Raw genomic sequence first — 25802 nt, forward strand, 5'->3', positions numbered from 1 at the left:
TCTGATTTTGGAAGGATTAAAATCCAGAAAGGTGGAGGTGTGTGAGTAGTTACTGCACAGATAAATATACCTGGTTAAATTAATTATAAATGTGAATTCTTTGATCATAACCATGGTTGAGGGTGCCCCATGCCACTTATCTCTGTGAATCCCCACTACAGGTCTTTGTAGTAAATAAAGGATTCTGAAACTTTTATTCTCTCTGAAATCATAATCTGTGTGTATTTTTAATTATAATCATATATACTTTGTATCTATGTTTTTGTAACTTTAAGCTTTGAAGGACTTGTAAGGCATACTGTACATGCTACTAATTCTTAAAGTATTTATTGTAAGCATTTAAAGGTTCAAGGTGCCCTAGGCCTGGGGTAGCCAACCCTAGTCCTCGAGAGCTACCAACAGTGCATGTTTTGCAGGTCTCCTCACAGAATCACAAGTGAGCTAATTAGCTCCATCTGTGTATCTTTTAAAATGTGTCAGTGATTAATGAGTGCAGCTGTGCAGCAGCTAGGTTGTCTGGAAAATGTGTACTGTTGGTAGCTCTCGAGGGCTAGGGTTGGCTACCACTGCCCTAGGCTAATACACATGTAGCTCCCCTTGTAATGCTGTTAAACATACCTATATGGGTGCTTAGGGACTTGCTAGTCATACTGCCCATGCATATTTAGCAGAAGATATACAACTGGCATGTAGTATCTAATGCATGTGGTGTGTAACGAAGACTTTGGCTTTAGGCTGACCTGCTGGAGTAGCACAATGTACATAAAGTAATGGTTCCATCAGTGAGTAAAGGTCCATACACACTAGGCAATTTTGCTGGCCGATGATGGAGAAAATCGCTGGGCTGAAAAACGCTCAGCGATTTTCCCAGGGGTGGACGACTTTCCAGAGCAGGATGCTCTGGAAAGCCATCCACTTCGCCCATAATCTGCTGGGCCAGTGATGATGTGGGAGCGCGCATCAGAGCTCACCACTCATTGCTGCCCCATACACACTGGGCGGCTGAAAGAAGCTCAAGCGTCACGTGTGTATGGGCCTTTACATTGGCACATCTATCTGTCCATCTGCCAGTCACCTTAGAACTTTATCCCATTGGGATGTGTGAGATCTAAGAAGCATGCAATTAATTAGGCCTTCATTTTATTCCTCGGCTGTCATCTGCAAGGCGTCCGGAAACCCCCCCCCAACCAATACAACTCCTGGCGCCCTAGGCTGCAGATTAATCAGCATATTGGTTAATCGGGCACTGTGTAAGGATAACTGTCGTAACGCCAACATTATAACCACCCGACTCGAAAGGAGGTCTGAGGGCGGGTGCAACCTTGACAGTGATGCATACGTGCATGCCACATTGTATACAACATTGTTCATAGTTGTGTGGAATTAGAGATGATCGGGCTTATTGAAAAATGAATAAGGTAAAAATAAAAGAATAACAATGTTTTTTTTTTTTTTTCACTTCAGGGGTGCTTCTAGGTGTGCCGTATCAGTCCAGAGGTGATGCAAAGGGTGCTCTATAATTTCAGGGGTGCTGCACATCATGCCATATAATTCCAGCGGTGCTTCCAAGTATGCTGTATAATTACAGGGGTGCTTCCAATTATTCTGTATAATTACAAGGGTGCTGCTAAGTGTGCTGTATAATTCCATAGGTGCTGCTAAGAGCACCGTAAAATTCCAGGGGTGCTGCTAAGTGAGTGTTTCTTATCAGTCCAGAGGTACTGCTAAGTGTGCTGTATCAGTCCAGGGGTACTGCTAAGTGTACTGTTTCAGTCCAGGGGTGCTGCTAAGTGTGCTGTATTAGACCAGGGTTTTTGCCACCCACTTGTGTCTCTTAGCTTAGTCATCCAGCTGCCTCAGTGCAACCCTTTGGCCTAAAAATAATATTATGAGCTTTGAGGTGTTCAGAATAGACTGGAAATTAGTGTAAATTAATGTAATTGAGAATAATAATACTGTTGGAACAAAATACAGACATTTTAGCGGTTCTTGGGCGGGATGCACTAACATCTTCCACCACACATCACCAGCATTCGCATTGTTAATAATCGTATATGCACTAACATATGTGATTATTAACGCAAAGGACAGCTCTTTCTTTAAGAGCTGCCCTTTGCATTGTGGCCGGCGATGTGCAGCGGGTCCCCCCTCCCTCCCTGGACCCGTACCCAGCTGCTACTGCTTGGCAAGGGCTCCGCCTCCTCCTCCCTCACCCGGAAGAGATGTAAAAAAATGGATTTTTACGGCTTGGTTGTCTATTGGTAAATGTGTTTTGCCAAAAAAAGGAGGAGCTTTAGCATAGAAAGATTTCTGAATGGTCCTATGAACTAGGACAGGCAACATTTAAAGCATATGTCCCCTTTCCATTTTTCATATCAATTGTTTAGCAACATTTAAGAAAATGACTGTTTCCTAAATGGATGCCTCTGTCAATTATGACACAAACTACTTTTTCGCATTAAAATGTGAGGCTAAATGTGCTTTTGTGTTTTTCATTCCATTGCGGTTACTGCTAATGAAAGGCAGCTGCAAGATTTCTCAGTTCGGTCAGTGTTGTGGTGTTAATCTGTGGACGTGTTAGGAAACTCTTTATTCACATACAATGGCATGATAAAAATGACACGAGTTTCCCACATAAAAAGACACTCATTCTGCTTATTCTGACAAAAATGCAACAATATCCAGAAACCAGACATTCATTCCTTAAAATAGAGTCAGCCATAGATTTGATTCATGCTGTTTGTATACACATACTGAAAAGATCAAGTTATCATTATTGCTAATGGAGCTAAACCAGTCATATTAGACATCATGCAAGTGCATTGCCAAAGCAGGACACATTATGGTCCAGACCTGGCGCTTCCCCCCCCCCCCCCTCCCCGGACATGTGACGTTATGAAGTCGGTGAAGGAGAGGACATTCCTGGGTAGAGCTCAGGCTTTTCCAGGCACACTGCAAGCCAAGTGCAGGTGCCACAGGGCAGCGATACTGTCAACCCCATAGACGCTGGCCTTGTGCAGCACCATAACTCACATACCCATAGTTACGGCCCTGTCACCATGTCATGGTATCAAACAGCTCATATTTTCCCAGTGACCTAGCAGGTGCACAAGTGTATTTATTACTTTGGCACATTTTCATACCTCCCAACTGTCCTATTTCTTGCGAGACAATGCTGTTTTTTTGGGACTGTCCCACATTGGCAGTGTCCTGCAGTGGTGGTGGGGCAGTTGGGAGCCCCCTGGTCAGTATCTACTGTATTTAAAGAGAAAGAGGGGCTGGGGTCATGGCCAGCAGCTTATGCAGCATTGGCCATGTCCCCATAGTAATGAAAATGGGGGGCGTGAATTTGTGGACTTGGCACCCCGATATGCCATGCCCCCTCCGGCATAGACCATGCCTCCTTTTAGGATGCGCACACTGTTCAGCAACATGAGTGTCCCAATCCCAAAGATTCACGCATTGGGAGGTATGTATTTTAAAAGAAGACTGGAAATTAGTGGAAATTTATTGTAAGAACAAAAAAAAATCCAAATTTTGTCATTTTAGCAGTTTTATTGATTATTTTTACAACAAAATACAAATCCAAAACCAAAACTAAAAACAAAAACCCAGAAGATTGGTTTTGGCAAAACCAATCCAGATCCATAACCCGAACGGAGATCCAGATCCATAACCTAAACACTAAACCCAAAAAATGTTCAGCGCACATCCCGAAAGGAAACCTGGAAAACATAAACTGTTTGGGACACAGGACCAAGTTAAAGAACCTTTGACATTGAACAAAGCAGTGAAAGCAGCCTAGCATGTTGCTAAGGATCTGGTTGTAAGAGGGTCCAGGCAATGTAGTCCTATACATTATGAAGGCCTACATTTGCTTTTCTGAACACGTGAGGTACTCCAGGGAAGATTGCGGCATACTTGCTGAATTTGGGGAGGGGGGCGGATGATTTGATTGCCTCGTTGTGACCCTGCCCCATGGCACACAATACTGCAATTATAAGCTTTGTGAAGTGGGGTACGATAATGTGATTTACTTTGTAAGTGTAGGAGCTGAGCACCAGTCATTTTTCAGAAGTCTGGATTACAGGGTATACAAAATGTTGCCATGGAGACCAGGCTCTGTGTGTTCTGTCCATGACTATGATCTACAGCCAGCCTTGCTGTTTATGATAGAGTCATAGTTGTTTACCAGAAAAAAAAAATAAAAATAAAAAAAAAAATATATATATTCACCTTCTGCATTTGAGCTAAGCACTTTATCCTTTTACCTTGTGTTTCATCGAATGACGTTTTTTATTCAATATATGCTTTGTTTTTAAAACATAAGATCCACCTTAGCTATTTATTGCCTGTTTTTCTTATTTCCACTTTTTTAAACTTTTTATATACCCCCAGCCTTGATACATGCTTTTTTGTACGTGTTATCCCCTTTTTTTATGTCAAACCCCCTCATTGAATAAATTCTTATATTTATTATAATTTTATCATTAGTCCTAATTTTTAACAATAGTCGCCGATCTCTGAGAATAACCTTTTCCATATCTATTGTTCTTGACGGCCCACCACCGTTATCCTCTCAGTAACTGAGCTGACACCCCGTTAATTTAGGGGTTTTTGTTATTTGGGACTACCTAATAGTCACTTTTGCGCACTGTTCTTGCATACCTTGGCGCTGAATCCCCTCTCTTTCTATCCATATATATATATATATATATATATATATATATATATATATATATATATATATATTGAGGAACTTCATATATTTGGTAGAGTGCCTACATTATTTATGTAGTATGTACAAGAATGCCATACATCAACCTCTAAAGCTGCTTACTAGGTATCTCATTTTTATAGCCTCTTAGTCAGTGCCAGACTATTAGTATTGGGTAATGTTAGTTGTTTAGATAGATAGATAGATAGATAGATAGATAGATAGATAGATAGATAGATAGATAGATAGATAGATCTATATATACAAACTCCATATGTCGGCACTCACTGGATCAACAGGTTACTTGCCGGGTGCCTGAATGTCCCTGTTGGACTGCAAGAACTATTGTATATCAGTCACAGCAGTGGCACTCCGGGCTTCATAATAAAGGAATTCAGAACACAGTTCAAATGCAACGTTTCAACAATTTATTTGCGTTTTTATCAAGCCATGTTTAATGTGATCACATACAGGTATATATACCAAAGTACACCACCCATTTCCGTTACAAGGCCAACCTCTACACCTGAAGAGAGTCACTCCTCCTCATGAGGTAGGCGGTGGCACAATGTGCAAATTTAACAACATTATATTAAGCATAAGTGAAAGACGTGAATTAATTACATATACATAAATACAAATAGTACAAAATATACAATACACAAAGACAATTACCTATATTTACATAATTTACAAGTTATCTATAGATGTGACCACAGAATGCACTGTTAACTTATGCTAATACATTTTTATATTAATTCTCACCCCCCATGGGTTATATCTCTTTTAAATATATGTACTATATAAGAGCCAGTTAGAAATTTAAACATATAAATCAGCCCACGGATACTAATCACGATACATAACATGTCACAAAAAACATTGCAATACTATCATTTCATTTAACCCCTTTGGTGTTAGCGTGTCCAGTCTCATTATCCATCTGGATTCCAACTGTAACAGTTTTCTAGACCTCTCACCACCCCTTGGTAAGGGGGGGACATGATCAATTATTTTGTATCTTAAAACTGAAAGATTATGTTTTACCGCTGCAAAGTGCCGGGCTACCGGCTGTTCGCTGGTGCCCGACACTAAAGCGGCTTTAATTGCTGAGCGGTGTTGCCCCATCCTCTCTTTTAATGTACAGTCGGTCTTGCCGACATACACAAGAGAGGATGTTGTCATATACTGTAAATCACGTATCTTGTGGTGCAAGTGAGAACGAATCTGTAATATGTTTTTTTTTCCTGATCGTGGATGAAAGAAAGTGTTACCTGTCTGTAAATACCGGCAAGTGACACAATTTGGGCATCGGAAGCATCCAGCTTTAGGCTTGCCCAAAAATGTGTCAGGCTTTTTCTTGCCTAACCCCGTAATGTCTGTCTTCACAAGCATATATTTTAAGTTCCTCCCCCTCCTATAGCTTGTCATTAGTGTAGATCCCTGCAACGGGCTCAGATCAGTGTCAGTTGACACTATTGACCACAATTTTTTCGCTTTCTAATTAGCTTTATCACTGAGGTGATTGTAGTTAGTACACCACATAAATCTTTTAGAGGTATTCTTTTTATTTTTACCCTGTTTCAGTTCAGTCTGCAATAGTGCAAGCGCTTTTGCCGACTCTAGGACCTCACATTGGTAACCTCTACTCACAAATCTGTCATACATAATGTCTAAAGTTGTGAGCGCTTCAGTTCTATCTGTAGGGATTCTCAAAACTCAGAGGAACTGTAATTAAGTAAGAACATTTTTAATAGGGGGTGGGTGTGCACTGATGGATAGCAACAAATTGCTACGATCAGTGGGTTTAGAATAAAGTGAAATTTTTAGACTGTCACCCTATTTATTGATTTGAACCTATAAAAATTGATGCCTGTTTCACTAGTTGTAAAGGTGAATTTGACTGGGCTATCTGTAAGATTGTGATTGTTTATGACTGCTGCAAAGTTGGTTGCAGTCCCATCCCAGATAATTAGCAAGTTGTCAATAAAGCACCAAAACGCGACTATACGTGCCAAAATTGCCGCATCGTTAAAAAATATGTCTTGTTTCACCATAGACATAAATGTGTTGGCGTACGATGGGGCCACATTTGACCCCATCGCACACCCCCACGATTGTAGATAAAATCCACCATCGTGTACAAAATAGTTGCGGTGCAACACCAAATTAAGTAGATCTAGAACAAAGTTAACATTGCACACTGCTCTAGGATTACGCCCATTAAACATTGTCTTACTCTGCTATGCCTATTACATATTCTGTCGTAATGACAATTACACATTATGGCACACACTGTAATGCCTCTTACATATTATACCACACACCATATGCCCATTACACATGATGGCACACACCGAAAGGTCTCAGCGGCATATCAGCGTGATGGGGGGGGGGGGGGGGGCAGCATAAGCGCACACAGTGCCACACACAAAAGAGTGCAGGGTGCATTTTTAGGTTTTAAAAACAGGCAGGGTGCAGCACTCTGCAAAAGAAGCTTATAGGGAACACTCATTTTTTAACCGGGTCGCATGTCTGAAAGGGTTATCAGTAGGTACAGTAGGAGATTGTGTAGTACAGGCTGTGTCCTATTATCTGCTGACCTGCTGTCATCGGATGTCTACACCAACATGCCTTCCAAGAAAACAACATGCATATCTGTGAAACTGGAAATGAAAGTGTGTAGCTGTCTTAAGACTTAATTAAGTCTACTGTATAAAAGCCTTTTACATTTTTAACAAAGAGTATCCAATTCTAAACAAATGCATTAAAAACAGTATATGTAAGTGCTGAATTTCAGCCATAAGGCAGCTTAATATTAATAATGAAATAGAAATCATTGTTTATGCTACTAAGTATTGTAACATTTTTAGGAAAGCTTACATAAAAGAATAGCTGAGGTAACAGAAATTAAAGCAGGCAGATTTCTATAGGTTGCAGCAATGTTAACTTAACCCCGTTAAAATATTTTCCTACCAATCACAAACATGTGTTTTTAAGTCAACCATAAGCTTTAAACACCTGAAAGCCACACACATTGCTGTGTATACTTAAGTATGTTATGAACAATATTTAGAATGTCTGCTTTTAATTACAGCTAGTCCGACAATTATTCTTACTCCTGGGTAAAAACAAATCACATTCTTAAATGAATTACAAATCCAATTAATTCATAGAGGAACCTGTAACTGAAATAGAAAAGATTTAGAACAGCAGACCCTACATTGTTGCTTACTAGCTGCAGAATAACTGAATACAAGACAAATGGTGTAGACAATGCAGCCTTTAGCTGTGTCTTACTGTTCCACAGATTTTTTTTTATGTTAGAACAATCTGTTATCAGGACAGAGCATAACATCTGTCATAGTGGAGTCAAAGCATTTTGTAATACCAAATCATTGTATGTTGTGTTATTTCCATTCACTTACATCGTAAACAGAATTATATACTCACCTTTTCAAATTGCTCTAGAACAAGTTACAGGCAAAAATAATCTAAACCAGTGGTTCTCAACCCTCAGGTATTCCCGACATACAGTATTATACCTCCCAACTACCGCACTTTTCCCTGGTTGAGCAGGTCTTTGACAGACTTTCCTGCTTTATAGGGGCTTAGCTAGGGCCGAAACTAGGACTTCTGACACCCGGGGCAAGGCTGTAACTTGACTCCTACCCCCCCCCCCCCCCAAAAAAAAAGTGGCTCACCAGTAAATATAACCCATCCCCCATACTCCTGAGTAACAGCAGGTGATCTGGGGAGCTTTCTGTGCAGCTCGGACATAGGGGGTTATTCTGATTTAATCACATGTGCATGTGTAGACACTTGGGGCCTTATTCTGGTTGGAGCGGCCGGGCCGTACGCGTACGTCCCGGGGTTTTTCATGATCTGCGCATGTGCAGATACGCTAATGCGCCGGCGCGAACACACCACAACGCTTACGGCCGGGCTCTCAACGTGCAAAAAAACCTGTACGCGAGTGTACGGGTAATGGGGCGGCATAGGGGCGTGTTGATGGGAGCGGCCGAAATAATGAGGGAAAATGGGCGTAAAGATGGGCGTACACGGGGGTGTGCACCAAAAATGAGCGGTGCTACTACCGCACGATCTACACCATTTCGGACACCAAACAGGCGGCCGCCAACCGCCAGCTCAAACCACCCCTACAGATACCGCATGCCAGCGTGCGCCTGAGTTGGCTAATTAACACAGATTACTACTCAAACACATACACCTGAATGTAATAAGCAATGCTGCAGTATATTAAGTCCAAACCATGATTTCACTGCCTGCAAGCCACACATACAGCACGCAAACACATTGGAAGCTTATGTTTCTATACTTCTCCACATTTAAAGGTTTGTTTAATTTAAGGTAAGAATCTTTTTATACGCTAAGGTAGGTATTTGCTAAACAGTTAGACACATTCACTACGTGCTTTCATAGACTTTACGCAGTAGCACACTCAATCTACACAAGTCGACATGTGTCAACGTGTTCACTCTAATACAAACATAGGTTTTGTATTTAGGATACAATAACATAAACCACATCTAACACCTACAAAGGATGTTTCAGCAATGTTTTAATCCCATGGCCACTATTTTGCACATTAATTAATTCAATTAATTAATTAATTTTCATAATTATAGTTGAAAGGGAAGATATGCTGGTCCATATATGTGAAGGGTATGTCAGCGTACACGGACGTACGCTCACTCTCACGAGCGGTGACATAAGCTGACTTTTCTATTGAAAACAATAGGGACCAGTCCGTGCAAGCTGGCGTACGCTCAGATTGCCGCAAGAAGTCGGTGGGAAGACGGCCGAGAGACGTCCGTAAACGGTGGTGTACGCTCAATTGTACGCCAGTTGTCGGAGTGTAAGGGCTGGGCCGTCCGCGTACGTTGCCGTACGCTCATCTGTACGCCACTCCCCTTCTACGGTATTTCTGCCTGTACGTAAGCGGCTGATTTGTGGGTGGACCTAACCCTAACGGCCGCGTACGGCTAGCGTGCGGTAATGGCGAACGTACGCACGTTTGGCCGCTCCGATCAGAATAACCTCCTTGGTGCGAGCGGGCACTGCGAACTGCATGCAGATGGATAAATATACAAATCATCCATTTGCAGCCCTGCGGGGCATCACGGCGTGCGAGGGGGGGCAGGCGGTCGGCATCTGGGGGACAAAATTTGCAGCCTTGCAAGTCAACCAGAATAAGGTCCACACTGTGGTGAGTGGCTGCTGTATCTTGCAGTGTCAATTGAAGTCAGGCCTGCAGACAGCCGAACGTGAGCACGTGACCCCCTAGCCCCCCCCCCCCCCCCCCCCCCCCCCCAGTTACGGCCCTGGCTTAGCCTAATACCATCAGCACATGCCTCCAGTTATATGTGCAGAGGAGTAAATATATGACCTGGAGCAGGGGTTCACACAAACCGTAATGCCCTTGACACATTATGCCACACAATCTGTAATGCCCTTGATACATTGGGGGAAATTTACTAAAGGAAATTTGTAAAAAAAAATAGGTGTATTAGTATCCAGAAATACACTTATTTTTTACATTTACTATCCCGAAAATACGGCAATTCGTAGTCGTATTGATGTGCTATCAATCCAAATACGAATTGCCGTATTTTCGGGATAGGTAATGTCAAAAATAGGTGTATTTCTGGATACAAATACACCTATTTTTTACAAATTTCCTTTAGTAAATTTCCCCCATTATGTCACACACCGTAAAGCTCCTTACACATTATGCACACACCGTAATGCCCATTACACATTATGCCACACAATACACAATGCCAATTACACATTATGCCATACACTGTAATGGGCATTACACATTATGCCACACACTATAATGCTTATTTTACTTTATGCCACACCTCATAATGCCCATTGCAAATACCACACACTGTAATGCTTAATTTTCTTTATGCCACAAACCATAATGACATTACACAAAATGCTGCAGAGCGCAATGCTTATTTCACTTTATGGTACACAGAATGCCTATTGCATATTGTGCCACACACACAGTTATGCCGCTGACACGATTTTATGTCCCACACACAAAAATGCCCCTTGAAAATTATACCGCACAGTAACGTTTCTAATTACTCTTTGCCAGGGGTTTCATGGCAAAATATGCAGCTTTCTGAACCTTCTCTTGGCAGTGCCAACGTTTCCAGTACTTCCATGTAAATATACATTTTGCAATAACCCCACCATGGCATGTTAGTGGCACTTACACATAATACCTCCTGTAGTGCTGCTTACACACATTATGCCCCACTAGTGTCGCTTATACATATAATGCCACCCCCCCCCCCCCCGTAGTGCCGTTTACACACATAGGGGCAGATGTATTAACAAGAGATAAATCCAAGGGTGATAAGGAGAGATAAACGTCAGCCAATCAGCTGCTAACTGCCATGTTACAGCCTGTGTTTGAAAAAAGTCAGTAAGGAGCTGATTGGCTGGACATGTATCTCTTCTTATCACCCTTGCATTTATATTTTGTTAAGGCTTAATACATCTGCCCCACTATGCCCCCACTAGGCATTATACAGTATATTGATACTGTTCTTATTGCACTGGTATTCTATGTACACTGTAATATTTTTTCAGATGATAACAAAACGTGTAAACTTGTAGTGTTGCTTACACACACATATAATGCCCCCTGTAGTGCCGTTTACACACATAATGCCCCCACTAGTGTTGCTTACACACATACTGCCCCTGATGTGTAGCTCACACATACCCTGTATAATGCCCCCTGCAGTGCTGCTTACACATATAATACCACCTTGTAGTGCTGCTTACATTGCTAACACACATAATTTCCCCTGAAGAGCTGCTTACCTACTCAATTGTTGCCAGGGATTACATGTTAGTTTCTTACTCCTTGCTAGGATTTCTTGCTTCTTTCCAAGGGTTACATGGTTGTTGCCAGAGTAGGTTATGTGCTCCTTGCCAGGGGGGTACATGCTCATTGTCTGGTGAGGAGGAGGTACATGCTCATTGCCAGGGGTATAACATGCTCACTACCAGGAAAAGTTACATGCTTGTTGCCAAGTGGGAGGTTACATGCTTGTTGCCAGAGTGGGTTACATGCTTCTTGCAAGTGGGGTTACATACTCGTTGCTAAGGGGGTTCATTGTTTGTTATCAGGGGTGGATTACATGCTTGTTGCCATGGTAGGTTACATGCTTGTTACCAGAGGGGTTACATGCTTCTTGTCAGGGTGGGTAACATTCTCATTGCCAGGTGTTTGCAGGGGCACAGGGCTCCAAGAATCCGGGTAGTGCTGGATGCACTGTGCACCTGACAGATGCTAGAGGTGCAGGAGGAACACTAGTGTGTCTATTTAAGGCAGTGTCCATTTTTGGAAGGGCACAGGGTCTAAATCAGTATATGGCTGGAGACTCTGCACCCCTGCAGTGTCCCTTTTTCTTCTGCCAGTGTCTCCTGGCACAGCTGAGGAGGGAGGAGAGGGTGTCGGCGGTGTGCCTCCTCTCCCCCTTGGCTCCCGGAGCCACCCTCCCTACGCCCCTGTATATGTTTAGAGTGACATAGAATGCATTCCTACATTATTGTGTTGCATGCATGTTGTCTATTTAGAAAAATATATGTTATTTCACAATTGATACATAGCAATTCAATACAGTTATAGGCTTGCTGTAATTGGTGTTTGTGGTGACCAAAAATGATGTATCTGTATTGAGATTAATATATATGCCATAAAAAGCAGTCATAAATCGGTTCTACAGTAAATCAGTAACACAAGAAAAATATGTGGAAAATATGTTGTTCATTGATAAGATTTTATTCTATCTTGATCAGTGTTCACCTTTGATTTCTTAGTCATCTTTGCAATATTTTGAATTGTTTGTACTAACTATACATTGAACTCAACAGAAAAGCCCTCTCCACCATCTCTCATGAACGCCCCCTTCCCCAACCTCATACATACCTGTTCTTATGTACGACTTGTTTTGATGTAAGATTTGTATTAGGTATGATTTCATACACTGCATGTATGGAGATTTGTGACACCTTACAGATTGGGGGAAATTTGCTAAAGGAAATTTGTAAAAAATAGGTGTATTTGTATCCAGAAATACACTTATTTTTGACATTTACTATCCCGAAAATACGGCAATTCGTATTCGTATTGATAGCACATCAATACGACTACGAATTGCCGTATTTTCGGGATAGTAAATGTCAAAAATAAGTGTATTTCTGGATACAAATACACCTATTTTTTACAAATTTCCTTTAGTAAATTTTCCCACATTATGGAGGTTATTCTGCTCGGAGCGGCCAAACGTGCGTACGTTCGCCATTACCGCACGCTAGCCGTACGCGGCCGTTAGGGTTAAGTCCACCCACAAATCAGCCGCTTACGTACGGGCAGAAATAACGTAGAAGGGGAGTGCCGTACAAATGAGCGTACGGCAACGTACGCGGCCGGGCCACACTCCGACAACTGGCGTACAACTGAGCGTACGGCGCCGTCTACGGCCGTCTTTCCTCCGTCTCCCCACCGACTTCTTGCGGAGATCTGAGCGTACGCCAGTTTGCACGGACGGGTCCCTATTGTTTTCAATGGAAAACTCAGCTTATGTCACCGCTCGTGAGAGTGAGCGTACGTCCGTGCACGCTGGCATACCCTTCACATATATGGACCTGCAAATCTTGCCTCTCAACTACTAATCTGACAATTGATTAATTAATCTATTTGTTATTCAATTATTGTTTTCTATTAACTCAATTGTCTACCTTAATAAAGACCTAAAAAAACTACATTTTAACCCACATTACATGTATATTTGTGATGTTCTAATGTGGCATTTTAATCACTATCTATGTGTCCCCATATTGCTGTTATTTTTACATCAAGTAATGTTGGTGTTTCTGTATATGTACTAAATTATGTCCATAATTACTTTGTCCACAATGTGTAACATGTATACCTACCCTGATGTTATGTGTGATGTTGTAATCGAACAACATTAAAAATTCATGCATTTTTACTATGTGTTATTTTATTCAAAAACACACACATTCACACATCAATCATTACCCCTCACCTCAAATTACAAGTATAACTTACAGTACACATCTGTATGTACCTACCCTTACAAGCCCTCTAACATATTTCTGATTCAAAACAAAGGCAATTTCGAACTGTACATAAACGTTTATTTGGCACAAAAATAATAAGGGGGGGGGGGATAAAAAAAAATTAAATTCGGGCCTCCAGAAGGCCAAACAGGATCTGGAGGTACAGGAGGGTGAGGACAATCTCCCGCATTAGGGCTGCCACCTCCTCCTGCTGCTGTCCAGTGTCTGTAGGGAAGGGATAAAAATAAAAAATTAATATATAACATACACAAATGTTTGTTGTATTTGTACCTAAAAATAAGTTGAGAGTTATGTGTGAAGGCCACATACATTTTTAAACTACATTGAAGATGGGTCTGCTGTAAACACAGTACTACAAAATAATATACTTAATTAACTGCAGGGGATATATATATATATATATATATATATATATATACACACACACACACCACATGAAAAGCCTGTGTTTGTCCCTCTGCCCCTTACTCTGGTGGAGACCTCACAGTCCTAGTGCTGCCTCTGATTAAAATCCCTCCCATGACTAAGCTGCTGCTGCTGTTCTCCATGGACCTGAGAAGCATGTAATGAGCTCCACCAATCAGAGCTCAGCACAAACTTCTCAGCCTCTGTCCTCTGGTGCAAAGTGTCATGGGACTTAGTCAACTCCCAGAAATGCACTGCACACTTGTGCAATCAGTGTGCCTTGGCTCCCGATGCTCAGCACCATAAATCATTGTCACATTGGCAGATAGGTGAAGCTGCAGCACTACCCCACCCATGCACAAAACATTTAGCTAAAAAAGAAAAAAAACAACTTACACATTTTTTTGGTCAAAAATACATGACAACCACAGGGGGCCCCTAGCTAGAGGGGGGCCCAGGGGCACTGACCCCTTGTGCCTCCATTATAATCCGGCCCTGTGTTGCACATCATGCTGGGAACTGGAGTTACCCAACACCTGGAGCCACATAACTACCACACCACTAATGTCGGATATCTCATTGGATGTACTGTTATGTCAATTATTCAAGGGGTGAGGCATGGCCACACTCAAAAAAATCACCAAGGGGACCCTTGTTCCTGGAGAAGGACAGGACACACCTCATGGTCGCCCTGCAGTGATATGTTGCAACTAATGTTGATGTTGGATACACATATGTGGTTGTTGTGATTGTTGATGTGTAGAAATGTGTAGGTAAACATTAGACAAATTATTTACTTACGGCTACTTGAGCCATCCTCGTCACCGCTGGTTGGCTGTGCGGTGGTTGGGGGGGTCTGGAGCAACGACAATGATGGTCCCGGAGTCTGGACCACGGTAGTGGCTGTTACTGGGGAGTGGAGAGGTTTGGGGGTGGGTGGTGGAGAGGTATAGGGGGGTTGGAAATGGGGTGGGGAGGGGGGGGGGTTGGGGAGGTGGTGGGGGTGGGGGTTGTGGAGGGGGAAGGGGATGGGGAAATTGTGTGGGTCCAAACAGCACCCTGTGTCTCTTCCTCTTCCTCCTCCTCCTCTTCCTCCTCCTCCTCTTTCTTCTCCTCCTCTTCCTCTTCCTCCTCCTCCTCTTCCTCCTCCTCCTCTTCCTCCTCCTCCTCTTCCTCCTCCTCCTCTTTCTTCTCCTCCTCTTCCTCTTCCTCCTCCTCCTCTTCCTCCTCCTCCTCCTCTTCCTCCTCCTCTGGCTGCTCTGGGGCTGCCTGGTCCCGGCGTGCCTGCTCCCGGGCTTCTCTGGCGGCTCTTGCCCGTGCTGCAATGTTCATGTTGATGGCATAGAAATCGAAGATTGGGATTCATAAAAAAGGGGGAAAGAAAAATTCATATTAGTCATGCTCATAACCTTCCAAATGATCATTGCTGTGATATTTCAGACATTTATCATGCTAACTATTTGATATCCTACACCAAAAAACTGAGCAACTACTTAAACCCCCCCCCTATACCCCCCATATACACCCATATACACCCATATACACCCCCCTATACCCCCCATATACACCCCATATACACCCATATACACCCATATACACCCCCCTATACCCCCCATATACACCCCTATACACCCATATACACCCCCTATACCCCCCATATACACCCCTATACACCCATATACACCCCCCTATACCCCCCATATACACCCCATATACACCCATATACACCCCCCTATACCCCCCATATACACCCCATATACACCCATATACACCCATATACACCCCATATACACCCATATACACCCATATACACCCCCATACTCAGCAACCTATTTTTAAAAAGTACACACAACATTGCTAAAAAACGCAGACATACTAGTAATCAAAACTTACATCGGGCAATATGGCGGCGAAGGCTGCACAGTAGAACGGGCTGCCGCCGGCACAGGTCTGACCAGCGCCGCTCAACCTGCCCCATGCTTCTGCGGACGCCGGTCGTGGAAAATATCAGGCGGCGGGCAGCATTATACGCCCGCCGCTTGTCCGCATTTGAAACATATGGGCCCCTGGGCCCCAGGTGACGGTCCATGACGTGGACCAGGGCCAACAGCTCAGAGTTGGAGAATGGCCTAGCTCTGTTTGCTGTCATGGTGGCAATGGCGCAGTTATTAATTGCAGGTACATATATCACTTTTGGTGCTTGCTGATTGGTTGAAAAAATTGTTTGTTTGGTATTAACTTTATTAATCCCTCTTACATTAACAAACTGGATGCGAATAGAAACTTACGCGGACCGTTCCGATATACACACCACAACCAACAGCATGCATTCAATGTATAGAGAGGAACTGTATATATACAGTGTGCGGAAAATAATACACGCACCCCGTCTACTCATAACTACGCTGCTTAAAGGGGGCTCAATACACCGATTGCCATGAAGAGAAAAGTACTGTATATATAGTATGCGGAAATTAATACACGCAACCGTCTACTTAGAACTACGCTGCTTAAAGGGCCACAATGCAACATGTTGCTGTATGACAATTGCATAGACATTACATATGCAAGGCAAGCATTATAACGTGATGTTTTGAAATGTGACTCACAAAGCATACACGAACTCCAACAGATACCAGCTGACAACACTCATCATTGGAATGACAGGTGCACACATTTCACGATGTAGCCCACAATGCTCCACAACCTGTGTATATACATATACGGGTGATTGATCAGGTGCATTGAGATCTGCGTAATTTAAGCGGCAATTATCGGCGGGAAATATCGGCGTAAATTTGCATCTACCTTGCGGGGAAAAATATACGCCCCCTTGTTCGTGGCGGGAGATTAACATATAAATATTCAGTCAGATGCAGCCCACAATTGCTGCAAACATGTCTGACTCTGACGATTCAGCAGCAGAGGACGCTCTGCAGAGAGCACAAGCAGAATCCCTGCTTGAAGCATTACAGAAGAGGGAACAGGAGCGGAGAAGGAGGGCCCAAGAGAGGAGTCGCCTGCAAGATCAAGCGGGCCCCTCAGTAACAGGCCCTGGTGAACCTCCACCAGCTCCACAAGGGCCAAGCAACCAGCCAGAACAAGAGGTTGCATCTCTCCAAACAGGTGTGACCCAGCAGGTGCATGGTGAGAGAACTGGGGCCACCAGAAAACGTGCTGCAACATCTAGGGTGATGACTGAGCAGGATACCACCACCAGAAGGAGAAACCCTGCATTTGTAGAGGCCGAAATGTGAATTCTAGTGCCCAGGGCACGCGAATGGATTGAATTGGCAACCAGGAAGCCGGGTGCCAGTGCAAGGAGAAACTTTTGGGACAAGATCACAGAGGAAGTGAACCAGGTGTCACCAGTGGTCAGAACTTGGGACGCGGTGAAGAAAAGGTTAGTGTGTTTGTCAGGTCAATTTTTCAGCAGTCTCCAGCAGGAACTGAGGCCCTTATTCTAGTTCACTCTTTCTGCCCAAATATTTCTTAGATGGACAAAACCATGTGCACTGCAGGTGAGGCAGGTGTTACTTGTGCAGAGATAATCAGATTTGGGTGGGGTTTTACACCTGCCTCACCTGCAGTGCACATGGTTTTGTCCATCAAAGAATTATTTGGCCACACATGGCAAAAAAACATAAGATCACCCACACTAGGAAATGTCACGTAGCTAGGGGTACCACCTAGTCCCTTTAATTCCGGACACATATTAATTACACAGGTTCTGTGGCTGGCTGACTTCAAGACTCCACTTCACCTAATTTTAAACTGCCACAGAACCTGTGTAAGTAACATGTGTCCGGAATTAAAGGGACTAGGTGGTAACCCTACACGTAGCACAGTGGTGCACATATCTCGTGGTGATATTTGTATTTTTAAACTTGTAGGTGGACTGACTTCAAAAGTGCCCTGAAGAGGAAGATGACTGACCGGTACAACCACAGCATGTCCACCGGGAGCGGTCCTATGCCTGACCATTTGGAGTATACCCCCCTGGAGCTGGACTCCTGTGACGTCATCGATGTGGGGGAGATCAGGGGGATCTCCAATATGGACAGTGAGCTCCCGGCGGAGGTCTTTGCTGCTGCTTTTGATGGTAAGTCACAGTAATGCATTGTATTTAGAAAGATATTTTATATTGCGTATGTGATGGTGACATTGTTTTCAATTCTTATCCTAGCAGAAGCAGAAAGTCAGGATGTACCGGCAGCATCTTCCTCTGCAGAGCCACAGGTGGAGCAGGTGGTCCAGCCTCCACCAAGACGTCGCCCCCAGCCCCAGCCACAGGAGACATTGAGTGAGAGCCTGTTGGTGACGCTGGACAGGATCGAGCAGCAAGGGGTGGATGCTGCGATCCGTCAGCAGCAGGTGGCGGATTTTCTGGCGGAGTGGAAGGCCACAAACCAGCTGCAGGTTGAGGCGTTGAACCGCATTAATGAAACTCTGGCGGCTGGCATGCTAAGCATTGGCCAACACCTCAGCCACCAGAATGAACTTATTGCGGAGCAGCTGTCCACCGCCAGGTCCCTAAGGGACAATCCCCCATCTGCTGCCCCACCCCAAGCTGCTCCCCAACCTTCCACCTCGGCTGACCCTCCTGTGTCGACTAGGGGAAGACGCCGAAAGCAAGCTGAGCCAAAGGCCCCTGTCCCCAAGGCCCCATCTAAAAGGGGCAAAAAAGGGCCCAAATGAGACCTGGTTCACTTCCTCTGTGGTTGGAGGCCAAAGGTTTAAATTGCACTGGACATCCGCTTCCTGAGTTGCCCATCGATCCATTTGCGTGCCATGGGCATGAAAGTTCGTATTTTGACCTCTACAAATGCAGGATATTTTTTTTTGGTGGTGTGTATCTTGCTTAGTATTCACCCTGGTTGTTGCAGTACGTATTCTGGTGTCCCCATTTCTTTCACCATTGCATTTGCAGGGTAACACATGTTTGGAGATATGCAACCTCTTGTTCTGGCTGTTTTATTATTTGTGTGTCTATTTTATTTGTTTATTTGATTTCTCACAGCAAATAAATTTATTTTACAAATTAAAACAAAATTGTGGTATGTGTAATTTCTTGTGTGAAACAAATACTAGATTTATGTGTACTTACTGACCAGGGTATTTTTGAACATTTGTTGAAGTGTGGTGGAAGTTTCCCATGTGTAACCCTCTCCATGGCCATTCCCATGTTCCTATCCAACTTTTCCCTGCTAATTAGTTTGTGTCAGCACATGTGCAGAGCAACTTAATAGGTGAGAAAGCAGTTTGTGTGCAGGTGAGGTAGCTCCTACAGTAGTAGGTAAAAGCAGGTCCAGAACAATGCTTTCCTCATGGAGTGGGTGAGGCAGACAAACAAGGGTGAAAAGGTAAATTTCTGTAGGAATGCATATGTGTCCTCCCTAAAAAAAGATGTGTGAATGGGCCAAACATGATAAATTAGCTTGTGAACAAACATGCATAACTTTTAAAATATATATGATTTGACAGTGTCATAAGCAGATGTAGGAATCCTTTGTTAGAGAGATGAGAGTGCAATAATGTGATTGGTGGCATCTTACATCCAGAGTGTAGTGAAATCCAAATCATAGCAGATGAGATAGTGGTACAGGTCATAATTTTGGGTACTATACAAAGATTGTGTGGAAAATAGTGGTCATGGGCTTCAAACATTGGTGAAACATCCTTTGTAGGTGTTAGATGTGGTTTATGTTATTGTATCCTAAATACAAAACCTATGTTAGTATTAGAGTGAACACGTTGACACATGTCGACTTGTGTAGATTGAGTGTGCTACTGCGTAAAGTCTATGAAAGCACGTAGTGAATGTGTCTGTTTAGCAAATACCTACCTTAGCGTATAAAAAGATTCTTACCTTAAATTAAACAAACCTTTAAATGTGGAGAAGTATAGAAACATAAGCTTCCAATGTGTTTGCGTGCTGCATGTGTGGCTTGCAGGCAGTGAAATCATGGTTTGTAGTTAATAGACTGCAGCATTGCTTATTACATTCAGGTGTATGTGTTTGAGTAGTAATCAGCGTTAATTAGCCAACTCAGGCGCACGCTGGCATGCGGTATCTGTAGGGGTGGTTTTAGCTGGCGGTTGGCGGCCGCCTGTTTTGTGTCCGAAACGAACGGTGCCTTAGTCGATCGTGCGGTAGTAGCACCGCTCATTTTTGGTGCACACCCCCGTGTACGCCCATATTTACGCCCATTTTCCCTCATTATTTCGGCCGCTCCCATCAACACGCCCCTATGCCGCCCCATTACCCGTACGCTCGCGTACAGGTTTTTTCGCACGTTGAGACACCGGCCGTAAGCGTTGTGGAGTGTTCGCGCCGGCGCATTAGCGTATCTGCACATGCGCAGATCGTAAAAAACCCCGGGACGTACGCGTACGGCCCGGACGCTCCAACCAGAATAAGGCCCTATATCAGGTTCCTCCTACACTCCCTTGCAAATGGATGTGGGTTAGGAATTAACCAAAATGTTTTTTTTTTTGTAGTAAGTGGTGAGTTTTCTGCAGGATTGTTGTTTCCCATTGATTTAGTAAGACCAAAACCTCTGCAATTCTGCAGAGAATTCATACTTATGATTTAATCATATCTCCATGCATGAGACACATTTAACAAAGCCACTTGTATCATAAGAGGGGTTCAGTATGAATTACCTGCTACTGAATTACCAACAAATACTTGACCGACACTATTATACCGGCCGGCTGTAAATACCTATGGTCAATATCCTGACCCATACATAATACCGACTGTTGAATTGCCTAAAGTCAATATATTGACCTGATCATAATGTTGAACATGTTAAAATACAGACACAGTTATAATGTCGACTGCTGCGCTTGCCATGCTTCGGGCAATATTATATTCTCCCATTATATGCTCATTGGTATGGTAAAGTATGAATAAATAATTCATGAAAAATTGTATTTGGTATTATTTGTGTCATTATTTTAGCTGTTGGCATTTGGGATTGTATTTAAATTGCCAAGGGAGGAAAAGAGAAAAGAGAAAACTCTTGGTGGGGGCACCCTTAAATCCCAGAAAATGTCAATGTGTATTAATTCGGTATTAATTATTATTACTTTTTTATTAGGTATACTCTAAAATTACATATGTAGGTTTCTAGTTACAACACATGAACGAACACTATTGCAAAAATATTAAAATGATAGTGGAGCTCTCCAAACTAGACATTATATTCAGTCCCTGGCCTGCCTATTCCAAAAACAACTGCCAATGCAGCTACTCTCTTTCTCTCTATTTTGAATATTATTTCCACTGTCCCTTCTAAAATTAGTTTACTGTACTGTATCTACCATTAGTTTCCCTGTCAGCCTCATCCTACTGGGAACCTACTTTGCAAAAATGGTCATTAGATGTCCCTAGTATCACTTTTTTAACAAATCTCCTATCTCAATATGATACAACACTTAAGGCCCCCATACACAATGCGATTTGGGCACGATTTCACCCGATTCGGATGAATTAGGCCAGTGGCGTAACCTCAAATATTGTGTGTCCCCGCCAAAGGTTTCTGGTGCCCACCCGCCACCCATATATTTACTTACTCAGCAGAGTCCGGCTGTCAGTGATGCGGGTGGGAGCCGGGATGTGATTGGTGCGGGTGGGAGCTGGGATGCCTGTCAGGTAGTCCCGGCTCCTGTCCTGGCTTCATTCTGATATGAAGAACGGACCATCACAAAATGTCCACCCCCATACAGCAGACAGTTTCCCATATAGCAGGCAGAGAACTGTCTGCTATATGGGGGCGGACATTTTATGATGGTCTGTCTCCCGTGGTCATCGGATCGGAGTCGGGCAGTCATACCAGCTGCATATAAGATTTCCTAAATCTTATGTGCAGCCCCCAGGCGGGGGACACTGCGAGGGCAGTGAGAGGCGGACGCCAGAGAGATGGGCAGGGGGAGAGCTGGACAGTCAGTGGCGGCAGATGCTGGGGAGCTGCCAGGAGAGAGACGGGCATAGTAAGCTGTCAAAAAGGCAGCAGGTGGGGGCTGGAGAGCCGGGCAGGGGACACAGAGGCAGCACGCGGGGGGGCGCCGGTGAACTAGCGAGGGAAATGAGGGAGTTGGGCAGGAAGATCAGGGACTAGTCTCTGAGTCTGCAAGGAAAAAAAAACATTACAAATGAATGGGCAGCCAGTGATTGGCTGAGAGAGCTCTCTCAGCCAATCAGCAAATGGTTGAGAGAGCTCTCAGCCAATCACTGGCTGCCCATTCATTTGTATTGGGGTTTTTTCCTTGCAGAGTGAGTCCCTGATCTTCCTGCCCAGCTCCCTCGTTTCCCTCGCCGGTTTACCGATGGCCCCTCGCACGCTGCCTCTGTGTCCCCTGCCCGGCTCTTCAGGCCCCCACACACACACACACACACCTGCTGCCTTTTTGACAGCTAACCATGACCGGCAGCTCCCCAGCATCTGCCGCCGCTGACCCTGCCCGCATCTCCCACTGCAGCTCCCTGGGAGTTGCATATGATAAATCGCATGGCGATTTATCATATGCAAAACTTGGCACATCAAGTGCCTAATCATGTGTAGCTCCTCCTGGGGAGCTGCCGAGGAAATCAGGTCCGACTTGCACCTAGGACAAGTTGGGCTAATGTAGGGGGGCCTTTACATTTTTACAATCCTCTTATTTACAAGATGTCCATATTAGGATGATTCATAGGGCATACATTTCCCCAGCACAGAGGAAACACATGACTACCCTTGAGTTAGGTGCTTGAAGTAAGTGTAAAATGTCCCATGCTACCTTCATACATTTTGTGTGGGAAATGTAGTAAAGTAAAAGATTTTGGAATAAGGTTATTCAATTTATAAATGTCATGTTCTCTGCATATGTACACCCTGACCCTCTAGCGTGTATTTGTGGAAACTTTAAAAATTGGAACCTGGTTTCTGATAAAAAAAAATATAAACTCTCTTGGATATCCTCTTTTTCGCATATACTTACCCTACTCCCTGGGTGCACCTCCACAACTATATAATATATTTAAAATTAATTTTGTTGATTAGAGAATGCCTTCTCACTTATCGTCAAATTAGTCCAGTGCCCTTGGCCTCCTTCCCGCCCCCTTTCCCCATCTTTCAACTTAGCTTTTATCACAGGTTATAATGCCCAATATAGAAGTGTAGAACACTCATTCCCATTTTGGGAGCACATTTACCCAAACGTCCTAAATTCATCTATAGGAGGGCCCCAACTATCAAAACAAAGGTCATGAGGAGTGCTCTTCCAAATACCATAAGCCAAGAGAGAAACCTCACAAAGGGATTCCATGGGCCTTATTTTGGTTCATTCTTTCTGACAAAATCCTTCTTAGATGGGCAAAACCATGTGCACTGCAGGTGGGGCAGATGTAACATGTGCAGAGAGAATTAGATTTGGGTGGGGTTTTACTTCAAAGTGAGATCTATATTGCAGTTTAAAAATAAAGCAGTCAGTATTTTCCCTGCACAGAAACAAAATTACTCACCCAAATCTAATTCTCTCTGCACATGTTACATCTGCCCCCCTGCAGTGCACATGGTTTTGTCCATCTAAGAAGGATTTTGTCAGAAAGAATGAACCAAAATAAGGCCCCATAGGTGTGGGCTTTGCAAAGCATAGAAAGAAGTGAAGAGTACTGATATTAGTGAAGTGACGGAGATTAACATTAATGGAACCAAATTTGCTTTGGATGATTTTATCACTTGTAACACTAGTAATGACTTCTGAAACGCTTGGTAATCTAAGTCACTCCATGGGGCCTTAGATTAGCAGCACCCTGCTCAGTAAACAGGGTGGGCAGCTGACATCTGGTGATGTCTGCTACCCACCCACGGAAATCCGGTAGCCGTCCCCATTCGCAACAGGATGCCCAGTGGTTTTCTGTCCGCACTCAGAGTTTTCTTGTGTACGCGTGCCTCCTGCATGCCCCCCCCCTGCGATAACCACAGAGACTATGCAATTCTCCGAGGGCGCCCGCAGTGAAGACCTGCTCCTACGCACCTGGGCAGGCAGTAAATGTCAGTTGCCGTTGCAAATTAGCAACATTTCGCACCTATCAGAATCAGGCCCTTAAATCTGGAAAGATTTATAAGATTAATTAGTAATAAAAATACAAATCATTGTCAGTCTTGTATTAAGATGAGTTATGCATTATGAATGTTTTCTCTACCCCATTATCAATTAGATATATTTTCTGCTTTTTAAATTTCTCGGTACTTGTGTACTAGCACGGCGCCCACGATATTTGGTCGCACACCATATAATCGCATCGCATGGCATACACCCGATGCACTCCGATGCGATTTAAAATTGTATAAGCCCCCTATGCGATGTTTAATTGTATAAGCACCCCCACTATGAATGTGGCGAGCGCAGCGAGCCCACGAGGGGTGGCGGTACGCGTCCTACGACCTTTTCATAACCCCACTATGCACGTCGGCGTGGAGTTGATTTTATATAGTGTGGCGAGCGCAGCGAGCCACCGAGCCCGAAGTGTGGTGAGCGCACGCGTATTACTTTACATGTATTCTGCGTCCCCTCGCAGGGCTCGCTGTGCTCGCCACGCTTCAGGCTCGGTGGCTCGCTGCGCTCGTCACACTATATAAAATCAACTCCACGCCGACGTGGATAGTGGGGGTATGAAAAGGTCGCAGGACGCGTACCGCCGCCCCTCGCGGGCTCGCTGCGCTCGCCATGCTTCGGGTTGGCGTTGATAGTGGGGGTACCGTTGGGGGTGCTTTTAACATATTAAGCACCCAACACGTTTAATTAACTTATAGGGGCCACTTTTAACATGGGAAAACCCATTAGGGTGCTTATACAATTTTAAATCGCATACCATTGTAAATGCGATAGAATGGCATACAATGCCATACAATTCGATGGTATACAATTTAAAATTGTATACCATCGCATCGCATACCATCGCATGCCTTATGGTCTGCGATGCGATGGGCGCCGTGCTAGTACACAAGTACCAATTTTTCTAATGCCTGACAGTTTGTTGGTTTTTTGCTTTATTTTTTTTTTTTTTGTCTTATTTGCATTACTAGAACTCATTTTTCTTTTTGTTAAATATCGACTTGCTTGAAGGATTTTGAATTACCTTGCCAGAAATTATTTTGTAATCTTCCAAATCAGACCCTTTAAACTTTGTTAGGAGACCTAGCAGGTACCATAATCTGCATTTACTTAAATGGTAACATTCTACACCCCGGTGCAAATACTTGTTCCATAGATGCTGGTAATTGCATGTTGCTTTTAGGCCAGCTGTTACATGTGTTCTTTATTCTACTTACAAGATTCCCAAGATTTTGGGTGGGAAATTGGAACAGTTTTGGAAGAAGCAGGTTGCAAACAGCCAAAAAGCCAGACTCTCCAATACTGTTCAAAGCAAAGAATGAAGCATACCAGAGGATTGAGGTGAGTTACTCAAATAAGATTTCCACTGCATGTGATCAGACTGATCATCTGCTTCAAAGATAATCCTCCATGTGCC

The sequence above is a fragment of the Crinia signifera genome, chromosome 6 (assembly GCF_055691185.1).
Source record: "Crinia signifera chromosome 6, ASM5569118v1, whole genome shotgun sequence".
NCBI classification, from domain to species: domain Eukaryota; kingdom Metazoa; phylum Chordata; class Amphibia; order Anura; family Myobatrachidae; genus Crinia; species Crinia signifera.